An 8,058-nucleotide genomic window follows, 5' to 3' on the forward strand; every position below is an offset into this window, starting at 1 on the left:
CAAAAAACTATTTTGACATATGACCGATTTGAAAAACAATATGAACAATACATTCTCATTTTTCATTTTTTGTAAACAACAAATTCACAAAACTTAATTCGAAGATTTCCAACTTAAAAACTAAGGCAAAGCTACGAAAGGAAAGAGAAGATATGCAATATAAAAACGGATAACCATAGAAAGAAACTAGAGGAATGAGAAGCTATAAAAACAGAGAAATAAATTAGAAGATATCTTTTGTTTTTATTTGATTCCCATTCAAAGCATATTTTCTTTTGACTATAAGTCTAATAAAGAAATAAATTAGAAGATATCTTTTATCTTTTTTTTTGTTCAAATGAAGATATCTTTTATCTTTGACCAGAAAAATATATTTAATGTATAATTCTGTTATTTTATAGATAATCATCTTAAGCGTAATAAAAAAGGCTAAAAAGATTAAAAGAAAATATTGTAAAAATGGCTATCATTATGAAAACTTTAGTCACATTAGTTCTCACTATCTTTTTTGTTATATCGTGTGTTCATTGTCGTACGATATCCACTATCAGTCCTGGTATTACTATTATACATTCCTCTTTTTACTTATGTACATTATTGCATCTCTTTATCTGAATGTGCATATTGTCTTAATGATTTTTACTGCTAAATAGGTGTTGGAATAGAGGACCGTAAAAAATGCTTCAAATTTAATCCTTGTGAAAGGGGAGGAGACAGAGGCTGCACTGCGTTCTGCAGAAGACAAAAGGCAGTGTATTCTTTTGGCACTTGTACTAAAACAGCTTGTTGTTGTGTTGGTAGATAAGTATGCATACTAGATAAAATAATTCGATAAAATTGTATTAGAATCTTCCTGAAAAGTAGTACAATTAATTTTCATAAGTTTCTATAATCGATTACAAACTCGAGACTGAAATAAATAAAGCATACCAGTTTAAAATCAGTTACTTAATTCTGGTGAAATTTTCTGCAACGTGAACAGAATCTAAAATGGTATTGAAACAAAACGAAGGGAGTTTTCAAATAACAGAAACATAGCTCCTCAAAAACTAATAGATTTTTTTTTTATAAATGAAACTGTCAACTTATAATTCACTGAATATCATTATGTGATTTTTAATATATAATTTTTATAATCAATATTAAACAAATTTTTTTTATCAGACATATATATATATATTGGCTATTTGCAAAATTGACTCAAAACTCAAAGTCAAACACAAAACTGACCTATGATTTTTTTTGGAAATTTCATTTGTCTTATTCACCCCAAAAGTTCGGATTATTCACGAAAATGTCACTATTTTTTTCTTTTCAAAACTGGTTTTTTTACTCTCTCAACCTCTTCATCTTCAATTATTTACAAGATTGTCATTGCCATCAATACACCAACCACCATGAACAACCATTTTGAAGCTCTTAATGCACCTAAAATCAAATTACACTCCTTCTTTCTCATTTCTTATGAACTAAAAACAACTTCTCTTTCACTTTCTCTCTATATTCATCCAAAAAACCCAAGATTTTGATTCTAAAATTTTTATGGTTTATAGAGCCATTCAAGCTTACAATTCTTTGTGAGTCGCTTTTGTGTACTTGGAGAAGACTTTTGCGTGCTAAAGAATTTTTCTCACTAATTTAAGGTATGAAATCGAAATTTTTTACAGATCTATCCGCCAAGAAGACTTTCGGGTAAGTTTTTTGCAATTGACTTTTATATGTGTTCTTAGAGAAGACTTATATGGAAGTCTTCCAATTTTCTTTGTTAACAAAAATCTCGAAAATGCCAGAAAAGACTTCCATGTAAGTCGTTTAGGATAAACATGTTATTTTTGGATTTGACTGGATTATGTCAGAAATTTAACTTTTCCCGTACGACTTACATATAAGTCGTCCAGTAGAAAATTAAAAAAAATCAATATTTAATTATAATAAGATGACTTACATGTAAACCGTTTCATATTAGTTTTGCAATTGAAAAATTAAAATTAAATATTTAATTATTTCAAGACGACTTACACAGAAGTCTTCCGTAGACGACTTCCAAAAAAAGTCGTCCAAGATTTTATTCCGAGATTCTGGTCAAACTTTGCTTATCTCGGACGACTTCCGTATTACTAGTCTAACGGAAGACTTTCGTGTAAGTCGTCTAGATAAAATAAAATATTTAAGTTTATTTTGTAACTGCAAAACCAACCTGAAACGACATACATGTAAGTTGTCTTATTATAATTAAATATTGATTTTTTAATTTTCTGTTGGACGACTAACAGAGTCGTAGTCCAAAAAAAGTCAAATTTTTGACACAATCCGGTCAAATGCAAAACTAACATGTTTATCCTAGACGACTTACATGGAAGTCTTCTCTGGTATTCTCGGGATTTTTTTTAATAAAAGTTAACCAATATTTACAAAGAAAGACTTCCAAAGAAGTCTACTGTAGAGTAAAATTCTCTGAAAGTCTTCCTTTGTAAATTTTTAATTGCAAAAATGACCTAAATAGACGACTTCCTAGAAGTCTACCAGAAAACTTCTGTGGATCTCGTCTACGTCAATGTTTAATAAACTTTCATTTTCTCTAAAACTATAAAGACTTCTTAACATTTTTTTTGTTAATTCATGTATATTAATCAATATTGGGGCCACTGAATCCAATTTATAACCTAATTGGTGATATTTATGAGGTTACCAACATTCATGTTAATTAAAGTTTCTAGTTAATGTGTTTTTAACTCATACATGTTCTATGTTTGCTAATGTGTTTTATTTTGAATTTTTGCAGATGAATCGTCAGTTACATGCAGTGTATGGAGAATGGTTGTTAAAAGATGGCTGTTGGAATTTTTTGGTTGATAAGTTCAAAAGAGCGAGACTATTCTTTTTGAGTGAAGGTTCGACACATGTTGAGCTTGTTGCAATGGCTCAAAAAGATTATAACCTGGACATGAACACATAGTATGTGGAGTTAGCCTACTCATTACCAGAAGCAATGATGCAATGGTTGGCTCCAGACACCCTTCCTATTCAAGTAACAAGTGATAGACAAGTTCGGAAATTGCTCGAGATAACTAAAACGCATAAAGTACGTCTTTGTGTATCAGGCCTTAGCAAGATAAGAACGGTTTCAGAGGAAGGGGAAGAAGATGATGAAGGGGATGAAGATTATGATAATGATTTGGCTGAAGATGAAAATTATGAAGGGGAAGAGGATGATGGGGAGGAGGATGCTGATATCCCTGATGTTGCTGAAGCGGTTGATGATGGTGATGATTACAGTGTGTATGGAAAGGTTAAAGATGAGGATGAGAAAGAAGAAGATGATATGTGTTTTCAGGATTTCAAAGGAACATACGGTAGTGAAGGAGGAAGATCAAATGCTAATGGTTGTTAGTAGGGATGCACTGGTTTCAGAGTTGCGGTTCACAGCGATGAGACGTAGGTTCTCCATCAGAATATACAAGTAACGAAAACCCTCCTTGTGGTAACATGTCGTGTTAATGGTTGTGGATGGAAGATCAGAGCGAATGTGAAACATGGGACAAACACGTATTGGGTAACCTTGGTTGGAGCTATCAAGGATGAGAGGACGCACACCCCGGAAGTAACACATGGTTTATAGATGCTCAATCTGCAAAGAAACTGGCAATACGCGTCCACAATGTAAGAACTGACGTGGAAGACCTTTTGATTAGTCTTCCCGAAGACCTTCTGGTTAGTCTTCCCGAAGACTTAACTATAAGTCTCTAGTGTCTTCGAATCTATCTATCTCCTTATCTGTGTTATCAACTTATCTGTATTAAGAATTTATTTGTTATGAACTTATCTGTGTTGTGAACTTATCTGTATTAAAAATTTATGTTTTATGGATTTATATGTTATGAAGCTTATATTTTAATTGTGAAATTGAAATTTAAAAATGGTGCAGCCTGGGTATGGCTTAAACTCTGGATCACTTGAAGGTAGATGGATAGGGGGTGTTCTAAGAGGCTACTAGCTCTCCTTTGAACTATGGACGTCTCCCTGAGCCTGTGGGTTGGCGCCAAGGATGGTTTGCTACTCAAAGACACAAGATCACCTTGTATTGTCTAAGATGGGATTCACAGGAATTCCTTCCTTTAAGTGAGATCAATGTTCTTGAGCTGAACAGAGAAAGCTAGAGACAAGACAACAAAGTTGACTGAATAATTCTTAGATTGAAAGTTGAAAAACAAAAGCGGCGTCCCCTTGTCTCTTAAAGAAATCGCAGACTCTAACCCTAGAAGTAAACCAGGATGGTTTAATTCTAATTCTAATCCTAATCCAATTGAAATTGGTTTATTTTAAAATCCTAATTGTCTTTGGTTTAAATTAAATGAAAGCCCAATAACCAAAACCCTTACAAAGTAATTAAATTAAACCAACAGGCTGGTTTATCTTGATCTCCTTGTCTTGATCCAAGACCCACGATTTTGGCTATCTCCTGGAGCCTCTCCTCTTGTGCTCTCAGCCTTGATCTGGTTACTGGTCCACTCCACAAGCTGGCTAGCTCATTTAGTTCTTCTCTGCTCAAGTCTGGCTCTTCTTTTCTCAAGTCTGGCTCTTCTCTGCTCAAGTCTAGCTCTTCTCTGCTCAAGTCTGGCTCTTCTCTGCTCAAGTCTGGCTCTCCCTCGTCAGACCCACTCAGCTCTCCAATGTCTCTACTCATGGCTACACCATCCCCTCCTCCTTTAAAAGGATTTGACCTCAAATCCAAATCATCTGCAATAAAAGGATCCAAGTCAGAAACATTGAAAGTAGAACTGATTGTGTATTTCCCTTCAAGATCGATCTGGTAGGCATTGTTGTTGATTCTCTTCAGCACTCTGAAAGGTCCATCTTTCCTTGGTAGCAACTTTGATTTCCTCTCAACAGGAAACCTCTCTTCTCTCATGTGAATCCACACAAGATCACCCGGTTCAAGTACTAGCTCCTTGGGCCCCTTGTTCTTCTGCCTCTTATACATCTTGGTCCTCTCCTCAATGTTCTTCCTGACCTGTTCATGCAAAGACAAAACAAACTCGGCCTTTTGCTTGCCATCAAGGTTAGTTTGTTCTTTTAAAGGTAAAGCAAATAAATCAAGAGGAGACAATGGGTTAAAACCATAAACAACTTGAAAAGGTGAGAGTTTAGTAGCTGAATGCACTGCTCTGTTATATGCAAACTCTACATGTGGTAAACAATCCTCCCATGTCCTAATGTTACTCTTAATGATGGCACGCAAAAGAGTAGACAATGTCATATTAACTGATTCAGTTTGACCATCAGTTTGGGGATGACAAGTAGTTGAAAACAATAGCTTAGTTCCCAACTTTCCCCACAGAGTTTTCCAGAAATAGCTAAGGAACTTAGTATCTCTATCAGAAACTATAGTCCTAGGCATACCATGCAATCTAACAACTTCTCTAAAGAATAGATCAGCTACCAAAGATGCATCATCAGTTTTATGACAAGGTATGAAGTGAGCCATCTTAGAAAATCTATCAACAACCACAAAGATACTATCTCTTCCTTTCCTAGTTCTAGGCAATCCTAAGACAAAGTCCATAGGGATATCAATCCATGGTACAGTAGGAATAGGGAGAGGTGTATACAAACCTGTGGGTTGGATCTTAGACTTGGCTTGTTTGCACACGACACACCTTGAGCACACACGCTCCACTTCTTTCTTCATACTCGGCCAGTAGAAGTGCTCCTGCAAGGTGGAGAATGTTTTGGCGACTCCAAAGTGTCCCATCAGCCCTCCTGCGTGAGCTTCCCTAACATACAATTCTCTCAAAGAACCACTAGGAACACACAGGCGGTTATCATAGAAAAGAAATCCCTTTACTTGGTAGAATTTTCCACTAGCATGTTTCTCAGATTCTCTAAACAAATCTTTAAACTCAGGATCATTAGCATAGCAAGATTTGATATGTTCAAATCCTAAGAGTTTAGTTTCCATTGAAGATAAAAGAGTATACCTTCTGGAGAGTGCATCAGCCACTACATTCTCCTTACCTTTCTTGTAGTGGATGACATAAGGAAAGGTCTCAATGAACTCCACCCACCTGGCATGTCTCTTGTTCAGCTTCTGTTGCCCTTTGAGATGTTTAAGGGATTCATGATCTGTATGGATCACAAACTCCTTAGGCCACAAGTAATGTTGCCACACTTATAAAGCTCTCACCAAGGCATACAGCTCCTTGTCATAGGTAGGATAGTTCAAGGTGGCGCCTCCTAGTTTCTCACTGAAGTAAGCTATGGGTTTCTTATCCTGCATCAACACAGCTCCAATTCCAATACCAGAAGCATCACATTCAATTTCAAAAGTTTTAGAAAAGTCAGGAAGTGCAAGTAAGGGAGCACTTGTTAACTTCTCTTTTAGCATTTGAAATTCCTCTTCTTGGGTTGGTCCCCAAGTGAAACCTACACTCTTTTTGATTATTTCAGTCAGTGGTGCTGCAACTGTACTGAAATCTCTCATAAACCTCCTGTAGAAGCCAGCAAGTCCATGAAAACTTCTGACCTCTCCAATAGATTTAGGAATCGGCCACTCCCTGATAGCCTTCACTTTTTCCTCATCAACCTGTATGCCATGTGAAGTCACAACAAAACCTAAAAAGACAAGGTTATATGTGCCAAAAGAACACTTTTTATAGTTAGCATACAGATTTTCTTTTCTAAGCACATCCAGAACTTGTTTCAAGTGGTTAACATGTTCTTTCATAGTCTTGCTGTAAATTAGGATATCATCAAAGTAACCAACTACAAATCGTCCTATCAAAGCTCTCAAGACATGATTCATTAACCTCATGAAAGTACTAGGTGCATTAGTAAGCCCAAAAGGCATCACAAGCCATTCATACAATCCTAGCTTAGTTTTAAAAGCAGTTTTCCACTCATCTCCTTCTTTCATTCTAATCTGGTGGTAACCACTCTTTAAATCAATTTTAGAAAAGACACATGAACCATGTAACTCATCTAGCATATCATCTAAGCGAGGAATAGGATGCATGTACTTAACTGTTATGTTGTTGATGGCTCTGCAGTCCACACACATCCTCCAGCTTCCATCCTTCTTTGGCACCAAGAGGACAGGTGCGGCACAAGGACTCATACTCTCCCTGATATGTCCCTTCTCCATTAGCTCACTGACTTGTTTCTGAAGCTCCTTGGTCTCCACAGGGTTGGTCATGTATGTTGGACGGTTTGGTAAAGTAGCTCCTGGTACGAAATAAATCTGGTGCTCTATTCCCCTAATAGGCGGCAGACCTATGGGATTGTCCGCTGGGAACACATCTCTATACTCCTGCAAAAGACACTCAATCTCCTCTGGAATCTCAGGAGCAGGGTTAGTAGCCGAGCTCAACAATTTTTTATAGACTACTAGTATCAAATTTGATTGTTCAATCACAGCAGTTTTGATATCTTTAGTAGTAGCAAAGAGGTTGAGTTTACTTACCTGGCTGGTCTCTTCAAGAAGCAAGGACTTGCTGGCGGTCTTGGACTCTCCTCTCTTCATTTTGAGATGCATCTGATCCTGGTGTACCTCCTGAGGGGTCATTGGCGCCAGGGTAACTTGTTTCTCCTTATGGATAAAAGTGTATCTGTTGGTAAAGCCATCATGTACTGATCTCTTATCATACTGCCATGGACGTCCAAGAAGGATGTGGCTAGCTTCAAGGGGTGCTATATCACAAGTGATCTCATCCTGGTACTTTCCCACTGATAGCAAGACCTTCACTTGCTTGGTGATCTTTAATCCACCCTCATCATTGATCCATTGCAAGAGATATGGTTTAGGATGCTTAAACACTTGAAGACCCAACTTCTCCACCAACTCAGCACTTGCTACATTAGTACAGCTTCCTCCATCAATGATCAAGCTACAAACCTTTTCTTGAACCAAGCATCTGGTGTGGAACAAGTTTTTCCTTTGCTCATCTTCTTTGGCTTTAGGTTGAGCATTGAGAAGTCTCCTGGTGACTAGTAGCTCTCCACGGACAGGGTACTCCACGCCTTCCTCATCTGACTCTTGGTCGGCGTCCTCCTCTTCAGATA

Source organism: Brassica napus, chromosome C7 (genome assembly GCF_020379485.1).
Source record: "Brassica napus cultivar Da-Ae chromosome C7, Da-Ae, whole genome shotgun sequence".
NCBI classification, from domain to species: Eukaryota; Viridiplantae; Streptophyta; class Magnoliopsida; order Brassicales; family Brassicaceae; genus Brassica; species Brassica napus.